Source organism: Pogonomyrmex barbatus, unplaced genomic scaffold (genome assembly GCF_055798465.1).
Source record: "Pogonomyrmex barbatus isolate J1 unplaced genomic scaffold, ASM5579846v1 scaffold12, whole genome shotgun sequence".
Taxonomy (NCBI): Eukaryota; Metazoa; Arthropoda; class Insecta; order Hymenoptera; family Formicidae; genus Pogonomyrmex; species Pogonomyrmex barbatus.
Window position 1 is genome coordinate 896,708 of NW_028297108.1, and position 26,777 is coordinate 923,484.

The 26,777-nt window shown below is 47.4% G+C and overlaps 1 long non-coding RNA gene and 1 pseudogene across 3 annotated transcripts; one reads left to right on the forward strand and one right to left on the reverse strand.

Moving 5' to 3' along the window:
- On the forward strand, window positions 1-25,978 carry LOC148937642 (uncharacterized). Of its 3 annotated transcripts, none has more exons than XR_016138124.1 (3): window positions 1-1,583; window positions 24,353-24,617; window positions 24,958-25,978. It is a non-coding gene; the product is annotated as an uncharacterized LOC148937642 (long non-coding RNA). The 3 variants fall into 3 exon arrangements; XR_016138123.1 differs by lacking the exon at window positions 1-1,583 and adding an exon at window positions 16,144-23,850; XR_016138122.1 differs by lacking the exon at window positions 1-1,583 and having other exon boundaries at window positions 23,912-24,617.
- On the reverse strand, window positions 8,800-12,505 carry LOC148937643 (uncharacterized; annotated as a pseudogene).
- Window positions 25,979-26,777: the final 799 nt, after the last annotated feature.

Genomic DNA, 26,777 nt, shown 5'->3' on the forward strand with positions numbered 1-26,777 from the left:
ACAAAGGAGCCTGGCCGAGAGAAGGAATCGAGAAATGGTCGTCGGAGGCGAACATAAGAGACAAGCTGAAAGAGAAGCAGAAGATCGCGTTGGGGCGACGGGCGGCGGAGAGGACGGCAGTGAGTAGACGCGAGATAAAATCTAAATGAGAAAGTAATCCCTCGACGTTGATGAGGAAACGAGCGAGAGGCAGCGGCAGCGGCGACGTTCGCGGGATGCGCGAGGGGAGGGCGGGCGGTGAGAAACGATCTCTCCTAGGCGCTTCCTTTTTCGTCCTAGGTCATGGCACCTGGGCGTTCGCCCCGTTGTGCGGTGGCCTTCCGCGATGTAAACACCTAGCGCATCACAGCCGACCCGCTGGTGCTATCGGGCTAAGCGCTCGAGCTTAACCTAACCCAACCTAGTGTGTCGACGACCACCGCCACCACCGCTGCCGCACGTCCGGCGTATGTAGGTGGCCCTATCGATTCCCACCTCGAGAAAATAACGGGTATCTCTCACGGCGGAGAGAGAGCCCGCCGCTCTCCGCAAAGTTATTTCGCGAAAGTTCCGCGAAACGGCTCCCGTCACAACTCTCCCTCCCTCCCTCTCCCGTTTCGTTCGGTAACCGCCGTTACTGCTACGCGCCCGCTTCGCACCCTCTTGGTAGCTAGAAGGGTGGAGCGAAGGGCTCGCGGCTCAAGGGTAATCAAATGAAAACAAAAATCGCGGAGCCAACCTCTCGACCGGCAGAGAAGGAAGAAAGTTACACGGCCAACTCTCGCCTTTTTCGCCGCAATTTGCGGCCGATTCAGCCGTGAATCTCAGTTCCTGCCTCATTGAACGGCACCTCTCGTATTTCCATCCGTATATTTCCCTGCCGCCTCTGTGGACGACCGCGGCGAAGGTCAATGTTCCCTTCGCCGAGCTGATGCTTACCCGATGAGAGAGAGAGAGAGAGAGAGAGAGAGAGAGAGAGAGAGAAAGCTTACGAGCGATTAATCGCGCTCACAAACGCGATCAATCGCGTTCGCGTTATTATGCTCCAATTTTCAGCTCGATCGTGATCCGTTTTGTTAACGCGCTATTCCGTGCTATTCGGTCTCCTCCTGATTTAATAAACACACGGTGCTTCAAGTTAATCTTGCTCTCCGGCTGGAAATAGACAGGCTTGGCCTTTCCACACGCGATTCCTTCCGTTTGTCCTTCGTCGAGGTCGGCAGCATGAGCGGCGGTGGCCCAGATCTCGCGAGGTCGTTATCGCAAGAATCACTTTCGCGAAGGAGGCTCTCTCGTTTCGCTCTCGCACGATTTTTCGGTATTTCCGTGAATCTCGCGTGACCGGACCGGACGCGAGATTGTCGTTGAGGAAAAAGGGGGGGAGGCGGAGATGGGCGGGTGGTTAGGTAGAGACGCGGTGCGTGGCGCGAGAGAGGACAATCTGTTTATTAAGTGTTCCGTATGGGCGAGATATCCATCCTTCGCGCACGTAACACGTAGATAATCGGAAGAGCCGGGCGAATCGAGCCGTCGCCGATCACGGCGGCATATGCCGCGATCTCCCGAGAGAGCAGCTGTGGCCCGCATCAGAATGTATCGACAAGGTAAAGTGTAATCTCGGAAGATTATCGTGCCGAAACACCTAACACGTGTGTCTTCCTACGGAGATTCACGTCGGCGCCGTCTTTCAACGGAAATGCATTAATGAAAATATCCGCAAGTTAATTAATTAATTATTTGTATATATTGTTTATTATTTATATATACAGGAGTGTAATTATAATATGCATCAAAGTGCGCGCGCGTATGCACGTGCGTAACGTGGCGTGCATAATACTAATACGCGACGTATTTGGAAAGTTGGAATTCTGTAATTTTTTAAATATTTATTACCGTGTTCTTCAAATAATTGAATATTGATGGAGTTTGTGTTTGGCGGACGATATTTGTGTGATTTTATATTCCCCCTCTGATCGCATGGAAATCCGGCCGTTTCGATCGTCGAAGCGTGTCCCGACGTGTTACAATAGTTACTGATCGCGCGTTTGAGTAAGTCGCGGACTATTTCGGCCATTTCCACTCATCTCCCGAGGTCATCGTCGCTAGGCCTCATTGTTCAGGCCTCCTCCCTTTGTGCGCGCGTGTCTGTTTTCGGGAAGGGAACAAAAGATGCGGAAAGGGGCCGAAAAAAAGGAGAATGAGAGACCTTAAGGGCGCCATTGTCCATCGAATATCTACGAAGAATGCGAGCGGACTGATTTCGCCGCGCCGTTTCTGCTCCCGTTACCAAAAAGTAATAATTAGCCGGGACGTTTTGTGCGTCGTTTGCTCGTGGTGTAGCGAGAGAATTCTTTTCAGTGAAGCACAGACTGACGCGCTTGTGGTATTCCTCGGGGTATGTGTCAATCGTCGGATCTCGTACGTACGTCGATTCTCGGCACAGCCGGCGCATTCTTGGCACACCGCTCGCGAGACTTAACTTTGTTTATCTATTAAGTCACGTCGCTGATTAAGTCGCGGTAAAGTCGGGCCGGGAGAGCGCAAGGGAAGAATACGGTTGAGATCCAGGGATGTTTCAAACTGCGCGGCGTAAACCACGCCGGCCAACTCGGCTGCGTTTCTTATCGCGCGAGGAGCGGCCCCGAGAGAAGTCCTTACTCTCGTGCTCTTATAATGAAATTCGCCGCGGCGAAGAAAGTTTTAAAAGTGCAAAAGTGCGCCGGGAGACAAAAGAGCGACACGCGGAGAGGCTGACAGGGAGGACGAGATTTAGGAGGATCATAAATCGAGACGAGACGTCTTGGCGACGCGAGAACCTCGAGGAGATTAGAGAGGAGACGCTCTCTTGATCTTTCTTTCTCTCTCCTCCGTTTTTTATCTTGGAAGAAAGGGTCATCGCGGAAACTTTGCTTCGTTGATGACAATTTTATCTGTGCTTTTTATTTCGTTACGAAGAAAAGAACGCGAGAAGAATATACGATATAAATTTTGTTTTCCCGACATGCGTAATACCCAAAACGACGTATATTTACGTATATAAAATTTTGATCTATTCTTATTGATATTTTAATTGTTTCGTCGTATAATTAACGATATCGTGAATATAAGAAGCGAAATATGGTGAATTTCTACGATGGAAAAGCGATACGCTTGTTTTTAATTGAAAGCAAAGTCTGTGGATTTTTAATTAAGAAAATTTTCTCTCTCTCCCTCTCCCTCTCTCTCTCTCTCTCTCTCTCTCTCTCTCTCTCTCTCTCTCTCTCTCTCTCTTAAGATCGACCTCCGCCGGTCCATCTATCCATCCACCCATCCATCCGTCTATCGAGTACTGCCTGTTCCTCGGAGGCTCCTCAAACAGTTTTATAATTGATTTCATTTTCATTTATTTTAGCACGAACCCCCTCCCTCCCCCTCCCCCGGCACCCGCTTGCTCTCTCGTCACTTCGCCGTGCCTTGAGAAGACAGTGTCACCCCCTTCTCTCTTCGTAGCACCCCGTCGTCGCCACGACCTCACGCCGCAATCAATTTAATGTTTTAATTAAGAGAGTATCCGTGAAAAATTAGATTTTAATCGGATCGCACCTTTCCACCAGCGTCCTTCCGCAGTTCTCTCTATTTATTTTGGGGCGGTGCCCTTTAATAAATAATTTTAATTGCTCTCGTCTTTCCAAGACAGGATTCTCGAACAAGTGTCGCTCGTCTCGCCGTCTCTCTCTTCCGTCAGCGGTGATTTTCAATGTATCCAATGCTTCATCCGACCAATTCTGACTCAATCGCATAGATGCATTCGCGCGATACGCGGATTAAATATATGCTTTGCTCTTCTTTAATAATGCAGATAGAGCGATACTCGTTGGTTCTCGCAAGAGATGCGGTATTTGGCGAAGGACTTGGTTGTTTTACGTACTAGTACTTTTTGACTATTCGAACCACGTCCGTTCGGTATCAATTCACATCGCGTTTCGCATCCGCCAAGAGGGAGAAAGAAGGCTGTATATACACGCGTGTTTTAATTACGCGCGCAAACGAAATTTAATTAATGCCATTGCCCCGGACGGGGAGGCACAACGCTCTCCCGCGTTCGCCCGTACGCGATCGATGGATTGTCCTCGAACGGCCAAATCAGTTGCGAAACGAAGCTCTTATGCCGCGCCGCGCCACGCCGTTGCCCGGCTAGTCGCGCTCGGCGCGGTCTAAAAAAGAAAAAGGTAGGAGAGAGAAGGTCCACCATTTTCCGCGGCTATTCTCGAGTGTTATGCAACCGCCGACCGATGCATTTGGCCGGGCAGAGCTTTATAGCCGAAGCTCGCACGCGCAAAAATGTTTGTTTTAACTTTGGTGCCCGCCTACCCGCCACCCTCTCCCCCCTCCCCCCCGTCTGCGTCCCTGCTCCTCCCGACCCTATTCACTGCCCCCGGATGCAGCCTTGAATTATTCAGAATGCGAGAAAATCTGTAAAATTAGACCTTCCGCTCTTCCATGCATCTGTTCCTCTCTCTCCCTCTCTCTCTCTCTCTCTCTCTCTCTCTCTCTCTCTCTCTCTCCTCTCTGTCTCTGTCTCTTTTTCTCTTTCTCACTCTTGATATTCTATTGCGATGGAAAAGTTGGCCGAACGATACGAGCGGACTTTTCTAGCGTTACTGCGTAAATGCGCGTCGATCTCACCGACGAATTAACCGATGAGTCGAAATTAACCCGCGGGGTATACGCGTCATAAAACAGACGTTGCTTCAAGTCGAAATAGCGCGTACATAAACATAGATTTGTACTTTTATCGACTTTAATATTTCAGACGAGTGAAAACGGAGCTGGATAGTTATTTATGGAAATGACAATTTGCGTAATTGTGATAAGTCATAATAAGAAAATTGCATTTGATCTGAGAATATAAGATATATGTCGTCGTTGACTGAACGACCAGCAACAATGGCTGGAACTGCGCACTTAAAAGTCGATCCATCTCTTTTCTCAGGATCGAGACGGCACCGACATGCTTTTAAGATATTTCCATTTGTAAGTCGCGGCATTAAACAACGAATATCCCTCTTCGGCACGCTAATGGAAATCGCCTTAAAAAGTTGCCGCATGGCCCTGGGGATACCACCTGCGAAATTTCGAAATCTTCCAACGCGTTTTGGTAGGCGTATTCCCACTGGAACGCCCAAAAGGAAACGGAGAGAGAAAAGGAGAAAAAGAGAATTAAAAAGAGAAAGAAAAAGAGAGAGAGAGAGAATCGAGTAGCACGAGCTCGCCCTTTCTACATTTTTCACCCTCCATTTTTACGCCATCTTTCGTCAGTAGCGACCCACCCTCTCTGTATTTCCCCGTCCCTTTTCCACGCTCTTTCCCTTTTTTCTCTCTCACGCGCACCCTCTCTCTGTCTCTTTAGGCTCCCTCTCTCGCTCTGCAACGGCCACCGTCCTTCTCCATTCGTTACATGGCTCTTCCATTGTTTTGATCAATAAAGCGCAATTGAAATGACTTTGTGCGACGGATACTCTTTTTTCATAACTGAATACAATCAAAAGGTACATTGTACGTATCAAACGGTTGCAAATCGATCAAAGCGGATGATTTTTAGTTTTTTGCGTTTGCGTCCGAGGGCCGAGTTTCAAGAGGCGATTTTCATTATTCAGATCATGGACGATGGCTTTCTGGCTACTTTAAATTTCTGTGGCTGAGAGATAAGAAGGAATGAGAAGGAACTTTTTCTCGTTTTGGAAAGAAAGAAAAAGGTCTAATTTCCGGCTCGCAATTGGACGATTCAATCTGTCGTAAGTCGATAATAGAATCTCGTGTAAAAGAAAGTCTGATTCTCCTCCTCCTCCTCTTCCTCCTCCTCCTCCTTCTTCCCTTTCCTCCTTTTTTTGACAAATTGAAAACTGAATTTTTTTTCAATATTCTGTTGCATAACAATCCCTTTTTCAATAATTAGATTTTCCATTGATTTTATTTGCCTATTACATTTTGTAACAACACAAACAGCCTGCCATTGCATTTTATCGAACAATTCATGAAGTATTAAATTTCTGTGGCTTTATAAACATTTTATGTACCGTCGAGCCAATTCTTCCATTTTATCCATTTTGATTCATTTAATTGGCTAAATATTTTTTTAATCACGTTATCTGTATATATGAATAGATGAAACATCGGATAAAAACTTTAATGCCAAACGCGACTCAAATTAGCGCACCTTTTCATAGGCAATCTATTTTTATCGCGTATATACACTTCCCGATATTAATCTATCGTTTTATATGCCGAAAATAGCTGTGTCCGTCATCGAGGATACGATGAATTATTATCATACTTTTTGCACCTTATCTCACCGTGCAGCAAAGATCATTTTACGCGGCGTACTTGAAACTTCGTTTACACCGTTATACACGTTGCGACGTGAATTATTCACAAAACTTTTATATTCAACTGAGAGAAGTTAAAATCACAACTCTGTGTCCCAAAGTAGCATCGTCCGTCTCATTATTTCATCTTCTGCTATATTACTTTCAAGTTACACGAGATTCGTGTATAGAGGCAGAAACTCTTTATCGCTGTAATCGAAATGAGAAACGTGAGAAAAATGTTGTTATTAAAATTGCGATAGTTATACGAAGGACGACGAAAGCGAGGAGAACGCGCTTTAAGAGAATCATCCAAACTCTTTTTTTTTTTTCTGTCCTCGCTCATCATTTCGGAGCGGGTATTCTTCTCGCGGTGCGCAAGCAGTAATTATTTTTCCGGCCCTCATTCTCATGGCAGGCTGGCCCCATTCTCCATTCTCCTCGTGCCCTCGTGCCGAGGATCCTCCTCGCGCTTTCGAGAAGAAAGAAAATGTAAGGGTGACTCGGGATGGCAGGAGCCAACCCTTACGTCGGGGACGGAGCGTCGTACCGCGAGTAATTCGAACGGGAGAAAAGAAATTAGCGAAATTAAACGTCAGGCCGTGCCTCGAAAGGCTCGAAAGGATCGAAGGGCGGCGGGATAAACTTTCCCCCTCCCTCCCACGTCCTTCCTTCGCGTCCACTTTCCATCGGGCACAGACTATTTGCGAATTAATTATTCGGGAGCGGCGGCGGCGGCGGCGGCGGGGAGGGAGAGAAGTCCGAATAGGTGAGAGAGCGAGGACGTGGATAGAGCGAAAGAGAATCCGAGAAGTATTTGAAACCGTTTCGATAGCGCGTGAAATCACTGGCATCGGGATACATCACACTTGAGTAAAGAGCTATAGCTAAACGCGCGCGATCGGATTCGTACGATTGACGTTGCACACGCGTGTGTGTGTGTGCGTGCATGCATATGCGTTACATTCGTTCGGCCATCATTTCGGTGAAAACGCGAGCGAGAGAGAGAGAGAGAGAGAGAGAGAGAGAGAGAGAGAGAGAGAGAGAGACTTTTACCAACGAGAGAGAGATATATTTCGACATGACCAACGGGTACATCAGCCCCGTTGTTTAAATGGCGAAATTAAAACTTATCATTATTGGGAATTTCGCGAGCGTGTTAACGTCACACCGATGAACGTTCTACAGTTTCACTTGTAATTATGACGGGAACATTTTGTCCCGGACCACTCCTCGCGATACACGAGAGTGCCTCTTTTTTTTATTTAAGGGCTGATTAATGAAATTTAATGCAATTAATAATAAAATAAAATTGAGATAAAAACCGTAAATTCAGGACGCGGAGGACTCGAGGAGAACGTTGAGGAGCGAAGTAATCTAGCACGTGGCGCTCGTTCGTAGAACGGCGCGGCGAAACGTCGCATGCATCGAGCAGCTTGTTTCAAATCGATCCGATATTCGTTCGCGAGCAAATATCTCTATCTGCGATGACAAAGCGCCGAAAAGCGATTCGTGAGTATTTTTAATCGGGCGCGCGCACGTCGCGCGTATAACTCATATATCTGTTAAAACCTCCCCGGACAAAAGCAGCAGCAGCAGCAGCACCTCGTATAAATGGAATTAATCTATCGATGCGTACCGTGCGTCCATTTAATATCCATCACGCGTTCATCACTGCAGAAGCGATCCAGCCGGTGCTCGCGCGCCCGCACGTTGCGAGGTTGCCCGCCTCCTCTCTCTTTTCCCTTTTGCCGCGGTTCGTCCTTCTTTCCCGCAGCGTCCGTCTCTCGCCATCGAGTTCGCGCGGGGGGGGGGAGAGGTTGAACTCGCCGAAACTTCTAATTTCGTGGAATCCGCGACGATGACCGGCCGATGATGACAAATTTTGTGCGTAGCATCTTAATGCGCCGCGCGCCCGTCGAAAACTGACCTCGCAGCTGGCCGCCTTAAAAAAGGGGGGCAGAAGGGCCCTTCGTACCCGGGAGAGGGATGGCCCATCTCTCGCACGGGGTCCTCGCGAATACGCAACGGGTGGGGGGGGAGGGGTCGGAGAAGGGGCGAGGATCCACCGTGTCCAGAATTCTTTCATTTTTTCGCGCGGGCCTCCTCTCTTCCGTTCCGTGCGAGCGTTATATTTCGTCTTCCCTCCCGTCAGACGTATCTCGAGATGGGTTGAACCTGTTTAAGGGCTGTGTTTAAAGATCGAATCAAAGGACGATGGAAGGGTCGGTGAATGTATCTCCTGGAAACGCGCTATTGTAATTGTAACATCATCGTTCTCATGCCGCTGATTCGCGTCGAGACTATTGTGGGACGAACTCGTTTATTTATACTTTTCAGCGGGAAAGGAAGCGCGAGGGTTTTTCTCCTGGATTCTGTGTGGGAAACGGCTGCATTCTGTTAGCCATTACAAGGGATTTTCGGTACATACGATTTTCATATTCTAAATACAATATAAAGCAGTAATAATTACACATTATACAATAGAGGAAATAGCTATATTATAATTTCTGAAAGAGCAGAATTGATGAACGAAGTGATTTATTGAGTCAAGCCAATAATTCGTTATTCACTGAAACCGATACTGGGATTTTCTCGCTGTGCCGCAATTTTTCCTCATAGAAAGCTCGAATCGACAAAGAAGGAGCACGCGCGCGGAATGATATTTCCGGGCAGACGCAGAATTTTTTTTTTTTTTTGTTCAAACTCATCTCGCTTTTATTCTCGGCGCACAACGTACAATACATATGTCGGCAGTTATTTATTGTCACACACGTTCACTTCACCGTACCCCGATACACTTTATTTGTCCTTTATTATTTATCGCCGTCGAAATTCTGCGCATTGTTTTCCAAAACACTGCAACTAATCACTACCACCATCACCACCCAGCCCTCTTCCTCCTCCTCCTCCTCCTTCCTCCGCATCCCAAAACCTCACACCAACCCTCCTGCTATTTCCCCGTACACCACCACCTTTGTCCCCCGTCCCCGTTCTCCCTCTGGCACCTATTCGATCGATCGTTCCGCACGACCCTGCCACGGATTGTCTACGGTCGATCCTCGATACCTCGTCGGTTTTCGAGGTAGCTACGTCGACACTCTCGGCATGTTCGTCGAGGAAGCCGGGGCGGCAGAACAGCAGCAGTATTAGCAGCGGCAACAGCAACGATAGCCCGATAGCGACAGTAGGGTTCAAAGCGAATTTGAGCGGAAAGAAATGAAAAACGGGGAGATTATGAGAAAAATTTTCGACGGACGAAAATCTTGCCAATTATCATTTCCCCGTTATTCCCGCCACCGTCTTTCGATTTTTGTTAGTAGTTTTGCATCTAAAGCGTACCCGGCAGAGTTTCTGCAAGCAAGCAACATTAATGTTTGTTATAAGGTCGAGCATGAAAGAATCCAACGAAGCGAGACACCGGCGATTCGAAGTCACTTTTTTGTAAATTGCAAATTCGATCTGCGACAGATAGAATGACGCGTGTATTCGTTAAGAATTATTATTCAAGCGTAAAGCACACATGTACAGAATATGTATCTCGCCTCTGTTACAACTCTTCAAACTAATCTAATACACGTTATATAAATTTAAATAACTGTAGTAATTATAATTAATTGTAATAATTATTTCATTGTTGATTCGATAACTGAGTTGCCCAATTCTTACGTCTCAATAATTCAATTTACATTCTCTATTAAATTTAGATTAAAAATTTTTATCAATATTACACGTTTCCATAGAATTCCTTTAGATTGAGAAAATTGTAAAAAAAGGATTGCCTCAAGTCTCAACTTCGTCTCACGCGAGCGTCTCCTTCGGCGTGCCGCAGATATATTAAGAGCGTTCTATACTCATTTGATTTAAGCGTGTGCGATGGCCTCTCTCCGTCCCTACCTTCGCAAGAAACAACAATCGAAATTCCGCAAGTCCACCAAGTTTAAGATTCCCTCGTGATCGTCATCCTCGTCGTCGTCGTTCTCGTCGTCGTCGTTGTCGTCATCGGCATCCTCTTTCACTCGGCGCAGTCCTCTGTTTCTCCAGTTCATCCGATGAATCTCTTTTCCCCGCGCGTCACCCACTTTCCCCCTCGGCTTCGCGATTCCCGTGTCTCACCGTACACCACCGATCTCGCGCATCGCGATCACTCTCCCGATCGATCGAATCCGCGCTCCCGCCCGCCCGCCCGCCCGCCCGCCCGCGCGCGCGCGCGCGCGCACGTGCGTTCCTCTCCGGCGGACTTTGCGCGTGGATCACGATCGACGCGCGACGCGGATCGATCTTGTGGATCTCTCCTGCGTCTTCTCTCTCGCGTCGCGTCGACACGAGAGAATACACGCGCCGATCGCGCGTTTTGTTCGCGATTATCGATGCTCGATGCCACGCCGAAGACGACACTTATCGCGAGATCGCGCGCGAAATTCGGACTTCCTCGCGCCGCAAACGAACGACACCGCTAACGCGCTTCCCACGATCGAGCGTAAATCGATTTTCCACGAGTGTTTGCGACCGTAGGGGGCGTGCACTATAGATCGCGAGATCGATGGCGTGATAGCGATCGTGCGCGAGTTTTCCGAGGCTTCCGAACGATCTTTGCGCGCCTTTCGATGCTATTCACACTCGCATCTCGTTAATCAACGTTTCTAAATAAATTCGTCCCTTTGTCGCGGAACCCTCTCTTTTCTTATCGATCCACCAAGAAATTCTATCGGATCATTCGTCCACCGCCGAGTTTGTTTCTGGATGCGGCGAGACCGTCGATTCTTTATTCGTGCATCATTCCCGTCTTGGGAGAATTGAATAAGCGCGACGACGCAATTGCGGCACGTCGGCGATTCGCAACGCCAACCGGATGCAAATTGTCGAAGGCTCGGCGCATGCGAGTCGATCTCGTTTCGCGTGTATTAATTCTCGGTACACCCGTTACACACGGCGCATCGAGATCCTGCGTATATCCCTGCGATCCGATGATATTCAAATTCGAGATGATTCGGTGATCGAGGCATCGAGGCGTGCCTTTCAATGTGCCTCTCACGAGGATAGCAGATTTTCTTCCAGGCAAGAAATCGATCCTCCCGGCAACGCCGAGATTTTGCCGAAAATCCGATTTTCTCACTGAATCGTCTCCCCACCTGAATCCTTGGGAAAATAGGAGGGATTTACCGGGTGTTCCCGAACGACTTCGGCGCAATTCGCACGTGCGTATACGTGCGTACGAGAGCGTGCACGCGCAACGACCGGTATGATAATTCGCGTAAACGCACTCACACACTGCCACTGATGTCGAAGACGACTCCGAGTAGACGAGTATTCCGAGCGGATGCGGGCCAACTGGCTGATAGCCCCTCCTTTCGGAAGCGGGCCCTCTTTTGCGATCCTCGGTGCCGTGCGATTTTTCAATCGCGGATGTTCCGATGCGCCTTCGAGAGAGAGAGAGAAGCAGGCTTCTCCTGTTGCGCGGGAGCGCGTCACTGAAATCGTCTATATATCTTTCGATCTTTATCACCGCGCGATCTCTCCTGCTCCACCTCCTCCACTTCCTCTCTGTATCTCTCTCTCTCTCTCTCTCTTTTTCTTTTTCCTTTGTCTCTTGTCACTCTCTTTTTTTTTCTCTCCCTCCTTATCTCTCTCTCTCTCTCTCTCTCTCTCTCTCTCTCTCTCTTTCTCTCTTCTCCCTCTCCGGGCTGTTCCTCCCTTTCGGCGATCGGTATCGCGCGCGCGCGCGCGCGCGAGACGGTATCGGTTGATCGCACAGCTCGCGAGCTCTTTCGGGGACGCGCGCGGACCGTACTCGCGGTGCCTCGACTTCGATATTTCTGCGATTTATTGCGGCGCGACTTAGAAATGCATCTAATGCGGTGCACGCCGCATAGAATGCATGCATGCACCTTGGCGGGGAGGGCGAGAGCCGCGGAGAGCCGAGAAGCAGCCGGAGCCGGAGTCGGCGGAGCCGAGCCGAGTCGAGTCGAGTCGAGTCGCGGCCCGCGGCGATACGGGCGCATGCGCCTCCGACAGTCGTGAGCGTGTGTATTCTACTCGCGCGATCTCTAGGCAGGCTAACGCGAGCTAGTGAGAGCGCGGGCGAGAGAGCAGATCGGCGGACACGGGGGTACCTATGCTACGTCATTCACTGGCGCGGAGACCGGGGCACCAACCGTGTCTTTGAGTCGCGGTCAGAGTAAACCTACGCCTCCGTCATCCCCTCCCCCTCCTCTCGGAAAACAAAGAAATTGTACGAGAAAGATGACACAATTTTGACTATTTTATGGTAGCGCTCCGTGCGATCGTCCTTTTCTCCAGATTATATAAAAAGAAATGGTTATTAGCGTCAGAGAAGAGAGGAAAAAGTTGCAGCGTGGGAGGTAATTAAAAATCTCCATTCATGTTCTCGTTATCATGATTATTGCTTCCTACGTGATGTCACCCGCGGGCGAATTGTAACGGCGCGGCGTGCAGAAACGGGTCAGCGGATTTCGCGTATAAACAGGAAGATTCCCCGGCCGCGTGGAGTCCAACGTATACGCGCAATTCCGGCGCGATTAGCGTACAGACGAAATGCGGGAAACTCTCCCCGCGGACTACTCGACGGGCCACCCACGTCAGTAATTTCGCACAGCTTACGCTAACGAGTACCACGCGTGCGATTTGGAAAAGCGAAAAGCTAAAATATCCCGATATACTCGCGAGAGAGTTACCGCCGTTGAATTCTCTCGCCCGGTGTTCTCCGTACGCCCGCCCGCCCGCCCGCCCGCGCCACCGATGCGCCGCTCCGCATATGATCCGCGAGTACGTGTGTGTGTCACACGTGTGTACCACGTGTGTATGTGTATCGCTCTGTGTTTCCATGTCGGAGCATAGCCTATCCCGTAGCACTATAGACGGTATGGAGAGGGCTGCTCTCCGGCGTTTCTCTTTCCGCCGTCTTTCCTCGGTCCTCGTCGCGGTGGGTGGAAGAGGAAGAGGAGAGGAGGAGGCCGAGGAGGAAGAGGCGAAGGAGGATGCAGGGAGGAGAGCAGTCGGGTATATGGACCCCCGCTAGGTACGACACTGTGCGATTTTTTGACGACCGATGAAAGTTACTCGCGAGATATTCTATTTTAAACTTTCGGCCGACAGCGGCCGCCGCCGCCGCCGCCGCCGCCGCCGCCGCCGCCGTCGTTGCCGTTGCGCGCCTCCGCACCCGCGGCTTGTCTCACTTACCTTCTCTCTTTCCCTTCTTCCCTCTTTCTGCCTCTCTCTCTGTCCTCCTCTCATCCTTCTGCCGCCCGCAAGAAACTTCCTACATCACGATAATTCCTGAAAAGGAGGGAGCCATTTTGCGCGAAGAGTACCATGGACTTCGGCTTTGATTCTGCGTTCCATCGGCGCTGAGAGGGAGAGAAAGAGAGAGAGAGAGAGAGAGAGAGAGAGAGAGAGAGAGAGAGAGAGAGAGAGAGAGAGAGAGAGAGGGACCCTCTGACGAAGAAAAAGCTACAGCAATACAGCGACGATGGAGCAACGGCCGAAACCGTTGTTTTTTCCATCCGACTGAATGATTTATCAGATCGGAATCGATCCAGAGCGAGGGAGGTAGAAACCACGCGACGCGGTTGCAAGCCAACAAAACGGCGAGCTTCATTATTAACCTCGCTCTCCTCCTGCGCTCCCTCGCGCACCATCGTATTGCAATCATTTGCGAGCGTTTGATCGCGTTATAAAAAATCCAATACTTTTGTTCGCCACAAAATACAATCCATGAGGTCCGATTTTCGATAACCGTTTTTAATTGCGCTTTGTTGTTTGACGCCGGTATTGTTCCGCCTGCAACATTGCCCTATGTTAATCAACAGAAAAAGCAGCGCGCGAAAATGTTTAGGCGCATTTCGGAGAATGACCAATGCAACTCGGTGCGATATGGTGCGAAGTGCCACATTCTCTTCTCCTCCTCTTTCTCCTCTTCATCGTCCTCTCCTCCTCCGCACGATCGATCGTGCACGTTGCAACTCGCGTTGGTGATCTCGAGAGTGCAGGGGAAACGAAATTGTCTCACTGCATCGTGCGAAATTCGCTGTTAATCCGTTCGACACTCCGAACTAAAACCAGAGTCAAATGACGAATCGTATTATTTCGTCGTGTATTATTCAAGATTGTTGTTCAAAGATCTGTGGTTCTCGATAAAAGGAAGAAGTCTCTTTCTTCAGTTACTATAAAATTTTTAATAATGAGGAAAAAAATCGTAACAACAGTATTGTTGTAGGGAACGAATTATTATATGTATACCAAAAGTGAATTGGCTTTTGAATAAAATAAAATATCGGTTTTTTTTTTCAAATTTAGTTACATTGGCATGCGCGCCGTTTGTAGCGCGGAAAATAATTACGGCGATAAATTAATTAAAGAGAACGCGGGGCGAATTCCGCGCTCGCGCTGGGATCTGCCGCGGCCGGCGTTCGCGGGAAAAATATCAATCGATAACGTCCGCCGGCGAAAGGAACGCGCATTCGATATTCGCATATCCGATGCGAATTCCCGACGGGCATGGAGATTGCTGAAAAATAATTTTCAGCTGCCGCGCGGGATAGGAGCGCACACGCGCTCGCGCGGATGATCCGTCGCGTCGGGCTGCTAGTCCCGCGGTGCCTTTTTCTTTTTTTTACAGGCCGCCCCCGCCGCCGTCGTCCCACCATTCCCCGCTGACCGTTCTCAACGGCCACCCCCCCCTTCGGCCCCCGCATCGCCGTCCCGTTACCGCCAACGCCGTTCGAACGCACCACCCCGCAGGATGCGCGGCGCGCCACGCCGGCCGCTTTTGTTTTCCTCTATTTTCCGGTTTTTCCGGGTGGGCCGCACACCGGACACACAGCGGTGGCGGCAACGGCGGTGGCGACGGCCGGTAGTGTGTGGCGCAACAAGTAGCAGATTATAAAAATCACTCGACGGCTCGGGGGCGTGCTGAGGAAAAAAAAAGAAGATACGGGGGAGGGGGAAAAAAAGCATGCGAGCGACGAGAGCGAAGGCACGCCGTGGGAGAAAGCGGGATGGCGCGAGCGAGAGCGAGAGCGGTTGGAAGAGAGATCGCGCGGGATCGCGTGAGAGCGACGAGAATGAGCATCTCGCGAGTGAGAACGAGAGGAACGAAGGACCGATGCGGGAGGGTGGGCGCGCAGAGGGGGGGGGGGTGCGCGGTGAGTGAAAGAGGTCCGGTCGGAAGAGGGAGAGCGAGAGGGAGAGCACGCGAGAGAGATGCGGGCGTAGGTACACATTTACCTATACATATGTATGTTTCCACCCGCCGCGTTCTCCACTGTCTCCTCGTCCTTTGCCTCCTCCACCGTCCTCCGACCCCGCTTCCGCTCTCTCTCTCTCTCTCCCCCTCCCCCGATCGCTACCTCGCTCTCTACCTAGCCGTGCTGTAACTCCATCGCTCTTTCCACACGCCATCCTTCTCTTTCTCTTCGTTCTCTCTTTTGCGCGCGCTACGCTCTTTCTCTCTCCTCTCCGCTCATACTTCGGCTTTCGGTCTCGCGCGCTCTTTCCGCCCGCGTATAAGCCGTGCGTGGCGATTTACATTAAACGCCGGTCCGTTTCCCTCCGTCGTTTCGCGGGAACACGCGCGAGTGCTAGTGGTTTGGGGGAGGCGGCTACCGGGGACGAGGGAGGGTGAGAAGGGGCTTCTCTCTTTCTCGCGCGGCTCTCGCGCCGTGTCGAGGGGAAAATCATCCGAAAATACGCGAACGCGAAAAGCAACGTCGTTTCGAACCCAGCGTATTACCCAGCGTTTATACAAGCGGAAACCCCCGCGAAAAAAGAGCACCCTTTTCGTTCAAAGTATCTCTCTGGATCTCGTCTCCGCGTCTCGCGAAGGAGGCCGCGTTGACGCCAACGCGAACACTCACGACGAAGCGCTCGCTCGAAGGGCACTCGATGATTTCTCGCGCGAGGAACGCGAGGGCGTCGAAACGATCGCGCGCCGCGATGGCAGCAGCCGTTCGAATCCCGTCATTATCGTCGGACGAGCTCACCGTGACGTGATGTGACGCTCCGGAGGCTCCGGTCGTAATTCGCGCGCGCGGGAGCGCGGGTGCTCAATTAAACGCATTTTTAATTGTTTAAATATTCCCCTTGTCCAGGAGCGAGTCCGTGTCTCGCGTTTTATTGTCGCGTGATCCTTTACGAGCGCGTGCTGAACAGAAGCGCGCCCGCCTACGACGAGAGCGAATCGCATGCCAAAAGAGAGCTTTCGGATCACTCTCGGCCTCACGAATCAATCAGAGAGATACAAGATTGCGTACCTCCCCCCCCCCTCTCTCTCTCTCTTTCTCTCTCTCTCTCTCTCTCTCTCTCTCTCTCTACGAGGGTTCTTCTCGACGGGTCCGTTTCTTTCGCGAGAAAGAGAGAGACGCCATGTAAATTTATCGACGTGCGCGAGCTTTGTCCGCAACGCGACGCATCGTATCGGTGCACTCGCCATGCACCGACGGCGGACTTTATACGCGCTGGCCCTCGTCCTTTCCGATCTCCAGTTGATCGATTTTCCGCGGGGTCGTCGACCCTCGCGCTCGCTCTCTCGAACCCCTTCGCGTTCGCGTTCGACGCGCGAAGAAGAAAGAAAAGGCACACTTTCGGCGACTACCGCGCGGGGTACATGCCGGACACACACCGGCCATATTTATCGACTAGGACGCACTAGGACGCGCTAGATGAAACTATATATTTACTAGGAAACGCGATCAATACTCACACACAATTCTGATGGGACTGAACATTATCTCGCCGCGCTCGTATGCCTCGTCCGCTTATTTCCGCGTTCCGTTAAACCGCACGCGGTCCAACGCGCTCGATTAAGCATTCGTTTCCTTTGCTAAAAGCTAAAATTTTTCATCCTCTCTCCTTGTCGATAGACAGGAAGTACGGAGTACTTAGCGTCGATTAACAATTGAAAGAATGCGACAATAAAAGCGCCATAAAAAAAAAATATTTGATTAACGTAATGAATTGCGGCTATTAAGTCAATAGTATTTATTCAATACACAAAGGTTGACTGTCGCATTGAAATTCTAATTCTATGCCAATATTCGCGAATTATAGAATCGCTGTAATATTTTTCCGTCTCGCATGAATGTTCGGCCACAGATATATCGCCAATCTAACGCAGATTTAATGGATAAAAATATTCCACGTTTCCCTTACGTGTTTATTGTTGCATGAACTTAAAATTGTACGTCGCCGGAGCGTAAATAATCGAGTTTACACGCGACGCAGAACCAGCGTGCCGCGACCGAATTAGTCGGCAATGAAAATATTTCGCTGCGACCGACGAAATATATTGTTACAAACAACGCCCCGATCCTAACGCGCGGTTTTTATCTTAACCGTCGTATGCACTCGCATATGATTAAATTGTATTTCAAGCGATGACTGGCGACTATTTCCGACCCGCGCTGTACGGCACGGCGAATTTTATATCCACGACCAGACACCACGAAATAATAGTTTTAACGAAGTTTATTAGTTGAGATCATTGCTATTATTGGGCGGTGAACGGCGGTGCGCCGTTATACGCTATACGTTCTCCGAGTATGGATTAAAACCCGAAAAGGTCAGCGGCGACTTCCTCGGGAGGCGCAATTAATTCGAAATGGAAAGAGTTGAGGAATCATGCTGGCGATCGAGTCGCCGATGACGTGAAGTGATAGTGAATGCGGTGACGTGCGAGGTAGAGGTTCAAGAAGATGAGCTGTAACGCGTTTGGTATGCAAATAAACGGTCGCGAGAAAAGAAGCACACATTAGGAGATTTAATCGGATATTATTTTAGTAAAATTTTACGGAGGACAGTGTCGACTGTTTGGCAAATAGCTCTTGGCATTTTCTCATTTGGCCGAGGGTAGGGGGTAGGGGGCATCGCGACGTCGCGCGCGAATCGCGATCGTCAAAAATCCATCGAGCGGCGCCTGATCGCCATCTTGGCAGTGATGAATATATTTCGTCCCAATATATTTTTCGCGGCCGCGTTAAAGTTGAGAATAAATTGCATCGCGTTCGAGCGTCGCGATCGACTCCCGGCCGGCTGTTGCCAAGACCCGGAAAAAGGAGAGGCGGGTTTTCTAGAACAACTAAAAATAGCGCGCGGACTCTCGCAAAAATAAAATGGCAGCTCTACGCAGGCGGTGTCCGACGAGGAGGATGAAATAAGGTAGAACGTGGGGAAGAAGGCAAGGAAGAGAGGAAGAAGAGGAAGAAGAAGAAGAAGAAGAAGAAGAAGAAGAAGAAGAAATAGGAGGAGGAGAGGCGCGGTTGAGAAGAGGCAGTAGGAAAAAAAAAGAGGCAAAGCATCTAAAATTGGCGGGACTGACTTTGCCAATATGCGGCGATGGCGAGCTCCTACGGCGAGCACCGGTTGGAGAGGAAAGCCTCTCTGGACCTAGGGAGTAGGATGTGTCTAGGAAAAACAAAGAGGGAAAAAAAGAAGCGGAGTGGGGACGGAGGCGCGCGCGGACGGACGAATGAATTCTCTCGTATCTCCCGTGGGCCTGAGAAACGCGAACCGCGTACGATACCGGGAGATACCGCGTGCGACGTGCGGTATAAAGAGCATGGGATAGCTTTATTACGGATTACAATGCGACGGCGGTCCCGAAGATCCCCGCGATAATGACATCGCGCTATCGTGCAAGCGTATCTTCCCGCGACGAGCGAAATATGCGGCTCGTAGTGACGGTAATGATATCGATATCGCGACCGGATCGAAGATACGATCTTTGCGAGCGCGCGATGCGTTACGCGTTTAATACACTTCCGACGATAATACGACGACGAAACACTTTCGCGCATAATAAAAACGAAAGGCGGCTTTGTACGCGGCCGAATACCCGCAGCGACTTATCCGCTCGAACGAGAGGCCACTTATCTTAATGGTGGACTTTACGTTTAACGTTGACAACTTTCGTGTGACGCGCACCGTGCACATCTGCTTTCTAATAAAGTATAACTCCCGATAAGTCGAACATAAAATAGCATAAAATAATTTTCTCGAATACGGCGGGAGGTAGATAAATGTAATTAAATGTGAAAAAAATGTTATTTCTTTTTTTTTTTTTTTTTTTTTTTTCAAAAAGTAGAAGAATCTTGAATTCATATAATACAGGAATTTTTTTGGAATAATTTGTACCTTACTATTACTGATGGCATAAAAATTAATTTTTAATAAAATATAATGAACTATAAATTATTTGTCTAATTTTATAGTTAAAATCGCGTTTATACGAAGAACTTCTCGTAGTCTTGTTTCTCTTCTATTGACGGCGGGAATCATCGTTCATCTCTGACGTAAGTTGCAGGCCAGACATAGTCGGATTTTCAAAGCGACGAGAAGATCGTAAACGAAAAGAAGTAAGCCCCCTTCTCCCCGAATCTCGTGTGTGGATGCATCTAAAAGAGCATCTAAAAGAGTTCCCGGGAGAGGGATGATAGGTTGCACCATCCAAAGGAAGAAGAAGAAGAGAGAATATAAGACATGAGGGAGAGAAGGGAGGAAGAGAGGAGAAAAGGAACGAGGGGGGGGGAGAGAGAGAGAGAGAGAGAGGAGAGAAAGAGAGAATGCCGACCTTGATGAAAATAACTCGTCGAACTGACCATACCTCTTGCATGTAAAGTTAAAAAGTGCAGTTTCGCTGCATAGGGGAGATCCTTCAAAACGAGCAGCTCGATTGTATTGTTTTCGGCTGGTTTCCTTCGATCAATCTCTATGTTTGCTCGACGACTTTAACACCGGCGAGCACAACAAGAGCGTCCTGACAATTTAACCGTTGTCACGTAATTGACTTCTGCAGACCTTTGTTCCTTTGAATGATGCTTGTTAGCGTTTCGATTATTCATGGTGTTTCGAAACGTTTAGGCTTGCGACGCGTCGAAGATCTTCCTCCTCGGAGAGAGGGAAAGAAAAATATTTTTGCAAAATTTATGGAGCTGAATTTATGGCCGAGTGCGTGGCGTAGAGGATATCGAGTGGCGGATCGTGAAAAGGATTTTGCGTGCAAGAGAGGCTTGAAAGGCCATGAGAGATGAACGTGGGTGGGTTGGGGGCAGAGATCGAACGACCTCAGTTCAGACACAAACCAGGAGCGGTCTCTGTTATCGACGATGTTTTGCAGACATCACGATAACCGATAGAGCTTTTTCTACCAACAGTTGACACACTTTGAAATCGAATCCCATTACGATTCCAAATGGTTCATTTCTCAACTATCTTTTCTCTCTCGTTCTACGATACTATTTCAGTCATAATTTAACAATGTCTTGGATTAATAATAATAATATTTAAGTCAGTTCAATATTCAATTATTATGTTAAATAAGTTTTATCCTGGAAAAAAATATATTAATCGTTCGATTTTATTGTGTATTTTACGTAATTAGAGTTAAAACTTGATCAAACTTAAATGATATTGACCATAGCGAAAATAGTTCGATCACAATAAATAAAAAATAAAAATAAATAAAAAAAACGGTATCTTTATAGAGCGTAAAATGATAGTGAATTGACAGTGTTGTCCTGTTAATATCGCAGAATTTTGCATGACATTAAGCTTGCGCGAAATCGTCGTCGTTGTGCCGGATATAGCGTACGGATTTTGCACAACAATGCAACGGGATTTGCGTTGCGAACGAGTTTTTACTATCATCAGTCATCAGGCAAACGGCGAGATCTCATATTTACCTAACATTGCAGTCGAGCGTGTGCGCTCGCGCAGATAAATCATCATCGTCTGGTATCGCGCGCGCATATAAATATAAACACGAACCTGTCATCAGCATCACCCCACAGCGACGAGGGTGAGCACTTTTTTATCTCATGTTTCGATACCGCTGTGTCCCCGTTACTGCTTCAAACGATGACCCGTCAAAGCAGCTTGTAAAAAAGATGTCCTAGTCAAAAAGTCAGTAAGAGTCTTATGATTAGGGGTTAGTTAGGAAGAAAAAAAAGCGGTTAAAGGGTCGCAGTGGTTTTCCCCCTCGCAGGTTGTGGTTTTTTTGACTTGATCAGTTTTCATGGCTGAAAAACAAGTTCACGGGTGTCACGGTTTTGAAGGGTGGCTGGGTTTTTTTCTAGCGTTTTGTTATGCTACCCTTCGAAACAAGTTGCAATTTCGTAAAGTGCATAAATTTCTTTTTCTCATACAAGTTAGAAATAACTCGACTCCTTGTTGAGATAAAAAGAAGATAATAAGATTTGATGAGATTATGCAATAAATAATAATTGGATATTGTTTGCTAATTATGACTTTTGACTAATTAATCAATACCGAATATTTTCTATCTTCCTGCTCTTGCTTCGTTTCGCGAAGATTCGAAGATCCGATCCGTTCGAAGTGCGTCAACACAAAGCTAGTCGCGCCGCTGTCTTAACATCCATCTCGTTCGTTGAAAATTCAAAATTACCCGAGGCAGAGTCTCGCCGCCGTGTACTCTGCAAATTAAATAACATTGCAATGGGTTAACGAAGTGTAGACTCTGTCGCTCGGACGCCTATCAGGGTGCCCATCCCCTCGTTCTGGCCCCCCTCGCCCTCCGTCGCTCGTTTCGCCCCTTCTCCACGATTTACCATCTAAGTGTCGTCCTCCTCGTCCCCACTCGGCGGCCTATTTTACCCCACTTTCCCGCCTTTTCCCCTCTTTCGCCCAAGGCTGGCCATCCCATACACCCTCCCACCCCCACGACTTATCCCTACCTCCAAGTCTCATCCCCTGAGGAAAAATAAGCGGCCGGACACCTTACCGGTCTTCGCCAGCTAGGCCACGATTGGTCGTTCGTAATCTGCAGGTAAAGTCTACGACATTTCGGTGGGACCTACCGGAAACACGGCAAATAACAGTGCGAGTAGAAAATGCTGCAACGTGCACTAGATGATCACGTACAATATGCCTTTTTTTATTTTTATTTGTAGATCCACCGTTTCATAAGCACTACTCTATTAAAACTTGATCGAGAGTGCGTCACATGGAACATCGAATCATCATCAGATTGTTTTCACAACCGGTTGCTTTCAGAGATAGCAACAGAAAAATAGTCAGATTACATTTATTTAACACGCGCAAAAGTTGTAATTTATATTGAAATATTATTTTACCAATGTACATACTTTTGCGCAATATTTTTCCATTAAGCGTCCGATAAAGTCAACTGATAGAGCTCGATTGTACGCTCGTGTTCTTCCCGCAGTATTTCGATATAAACACTGCATAATTCGGCTCTATCACGTTAACATATTTATTTATTACTTGACAGGCAAGTTGACATAGTGCACGAACGATTAACGATTTAAAATATTTATTTTCTAGTTAACGCTGATTTATTTGCGGTGCGGCATGAAAAAGCGCGCACCTTGCCGGCCGATCTGTTAAATGATAATTATACATTCGGATAATCGATGTCGATTCTCCGGAATAAAAGGTAAACCGCGCGTCGTAAATGTTTGGCGAATATATCGCGAATCGACGGTGGACGGCCGCGCGCGAACCGCACGCCTCCGTCCATGAAATCTCGTTAACCGTTTAATTATTTGTGCGTGCTGAACAGTTAAACGGTACAGATTTTTGTTCGCGCGCCATCCGGCTTATCGGCAGAACGCGGATACAAGCGTCGGTTGATTTTTTATTTATGTCTCTACTATTTTATCGGACGGCTGCCATTAGCGTCGGTCACGGCGACAATTTTTGATCGGGTACGCTGCAACGGCGATTGTGACGAGCGATTCATTTCTTTCTCCATCGAATTATATTTTTAACTCTGCAAGAGAGACTTTAAAAAAGTATCTCTGGCGTTTCTAGCGATCGTTTGCGGTTTGTTTCTTCGGCAGATCCCGAGAGAGTGGTGACGCAGGCTCTTCTATGGCATGTATCCGGGACGAGAACTCGACCGAAAATCGAAATGCAAATGTCCCAGGACCTTCTCCGTCCCCGGAGGGCTCTCTAAATCTCTTGCACGTTTACCGGCCGGCTCGCTTGTTTATTTTTTAATTAAAGTCTTCCGCGGAGGCAGCTTCTCCGGGAACGGTGGCGGGATTAAAAAAGGTCCCCCGGAGTTATTAAGCTAATAATGTGTCTCGTGCCGCGTGCCGTACCTTCCGCGTGTAGATACGGGACGACAAGGGAAGATAGAGAGGAGGGATGATCCAAAGAGGAAGAGAGAGAGGGAAAAGGTCCAGGAGGCAAAAAGGTTAGCTGCGAAGGTTTCAGACGGAGAATAAAGAGGAGACGAGAAGGTAGCTGGTGAGAGGATTGAGAGGTAACGTGGGAAGATGGTCGGTCGACAAAAAAAGAGGGTCCGAAGCGTAAAAAATCACTTCGGCACGCGTGCACACCGCCAGTCCTGATCTTCCCATCGGGCCGGTTCTCTCGATGGCTCTGAAAGTTTGCGAAAACGACGACTCGGCTTTCCGAAGTGACCTCACGCCTCGGCATGCGGACGGGCGGTCAGTTCGTGCGGCTTTTCGTGTATAACGCTGAAGTTTCCATCGAACGTCACTTCCCGACCTTGTGAAAAATAAATGTACTCAGATTTACCCTGTCCGAGCGATATATCCGAATCTTTATTATAAAATGAAGCGTCTTTAAAAGATTGTTTTTGATATTTTTTTCTTTTTAATATTTTTTAATAAAATTGACGATAGAAATAAAAAAATCGGGTACGAGCTAAAATGTATAGATTTATAAATTGTATATATTAATATCTAATTAACATTAAATAATTGCATATTACTTTTCAAAGACTTACTTGATAATTAAAAGATTCTATATTTTACTTAATTGTCCTTTGCAAAAGATTCTATTCTAAACTCGTCGTGGCGTATCAAAAACAGTTGTCTTTTAATAAATACGACTTATGTAATTTGTTACCTCATAAAGCTTACTTCATTGAAACAATTATATTTCGAAGAAACTGAACACAGTGTAATTGATACAAATAAAATATTAAATCGTGTGAGACGCGCACAAAAAGGCCATTTAATGCACCGCGAGGATGAGAAACCTTTCAATTATGAATGTTTCAGACGCAGCCTCGATTTGCATCCTCTATAACAAGGAATTTATATCCCGGTATATCGAGCCATTTTCCTCGCATCCTTCGTGATGCAAGCACGCGCGTTTGTCGCTATTGTGGATGTTTCTGAGACAGACTCGCAGGTTGGAAGATAGGCAGGCTGGAGAGAATGGTAAAGAATGGCCGGACTTCATAACGGAGTAGAGCATGAAATAAACTCTATTATTGGGAATTTACGTAAAACTTTTTGTTGCTGACATTCATCATTTCCACAGGTACATCGAAAAAAAAAAATAAATAAAAATAAAAACTCAAAGAAAGAAGATCGCGAAATAAAATTCTTGATTATATTCGAAACTTTATGATGCATGTGATAAGTCAAACGTAAATTATTCGAGTATATGTATCATGAATTATTTAAAAATATTTAAAAAAAATACATCCAATTGATAATAATATTTTAAATATTAATATCTTAAATGTATAATAATATAGATAGTAAAGTTATCTGAAATATAAATAAATTTGTTAACATCATGTGAAAATTGTTTATCTTAATTAAAAAATAAATGATAAGGAGAAGACAATAATTTCATATGAATTTACTGATTGCAGATGCAAGCGTTACATGTACAATAATTCAACGTGATATATATATATATATATATATATATATATATATATATATATATATATATAAAGTCGAATCGCATCGATACGTATTGTGAGTGCAAAGAAGTCGCACGACGACATCGAGACGGAGAAACGAACAACTGAAACGAGAAAACGAAGACCGAAAGGAGCTACAAAGAATGGCCGGAGGCTGTGGAAGGATGGAGGAAGGAAGGAAGGAAGGTCCGCTCGGCTGTATCTCACCCCTCGGCCCACCCGCTCCTCCTCCGTCGCCCTCCTGCCTCTTCCTGGCCGTCATCTCCGGGGCGATTTTCCACAGCACCTAAGAGAAGGGGCCAATGAGACGCTGGGCGTCGGTATTGATCCGAGGCGTCGTCCAGGAGACGCCCGCTCCAAGACGCCCGGCTTGCCCGGCGCGAGAGAGCGGCCTCGCTGTTCGAGATAAAAGGACGAAAGCCGCTCCTGGAGACGAGCCGCGGGTCCTTCCGCCTTCCGTGTGTCCTATATGTTCGCATGAAACCTCGTATATGGCCCGCGCCCTCCTGACTCCCCCTGGCCACCACGCTACACATTACGCAGGACGTCGTGCCGGGAGACGCGAATCCTTTGTTGAGAGTAATCCTGGCGTAGCCACCGCGTCGGCCGACCGAAAAGTGTGTCGACCAGTGTATTCGTCAGTCATTACAGATATGTCACATCTTTCTTTTCTTTCTTTTTTTTTTTTTTTTCAATGCATTAACGTTACATAGCTCCATTACTTGACTACTAACTCGCAATCGCTCGTTCGCTAAACTTGAACGAAAAAAACAAAGGATAAAAGAGATGGAGGTATCCCTTGATATATTTTCACAATTGAATTAAATTTAGAAATAATTAGTTATTATATTATTTAATTAAATTATCAAAATATAACGATGTACAGTAGCATTACATTAATGGTGAAAAAAAAGATTTTTAGCAGGTGTGTCGAATGGTCGCAAATAAAATTGGATCAGAAAGTGAATTGTGTCTTTAAATTATTTAACAATTGGTCTTTCTTCCGTTTGTCATCTCCACTGAAATAATATTTGTAAATTGTGTTTGTCTGAAATTTTTATTTTTGAATTTTTGAATTTGAGAGAACCCGATCACTTCTCGAGATCGAAACTCATCTGGTTCGGTGCATTTAAAATTAATTATATGCTCCGTTATCAATCACATCCGGTTACCGTGGCAACCTAGCATCCCTTGCCGTATCACTACGATCTCTTCAATAGTGCGGACTCGCTATCGTTTGCATGTGACGAGTATATATCGACGAACAAATACCGCATCGAATTGGCGAAAACACTTTCAGCTCGCCCGAGAAAACACCGTTGACACCTTCGCTTGGCCAAATGAAACGAAAACATGTAACGCAAATGACAGAGTGGAACATAAAATCATCGCTCATCCGCGCGTCACGTTGTTCTCATAATCAGTCAACTTCGCACTTACTTCGTTAACATTGTTTTCATCCAAAGGTGAGGTGCATTGCCCTATTCTCCTTCATATCATTTTTATCATGATTTTAAGGAATATTATAATATTATCTTATTATTATAAGTTCACGCTCATTATCATTTTATGATTTTTTATTATAATTATTTCAAGTTGATCATTCAATAATCTCAGTGAAAACATCTCGTCGTTTCTTCATTCGAGCGAATAAAAGTCTCGCTGCGTGAAAAGATTTTTTTTTCGCGTTTTTGTTTCTCCTGTCAAGTTGGAAGGATGCCAAAATATTTGACAGGCTCGTGGTGCGAGACGGCGAAATTATTCCG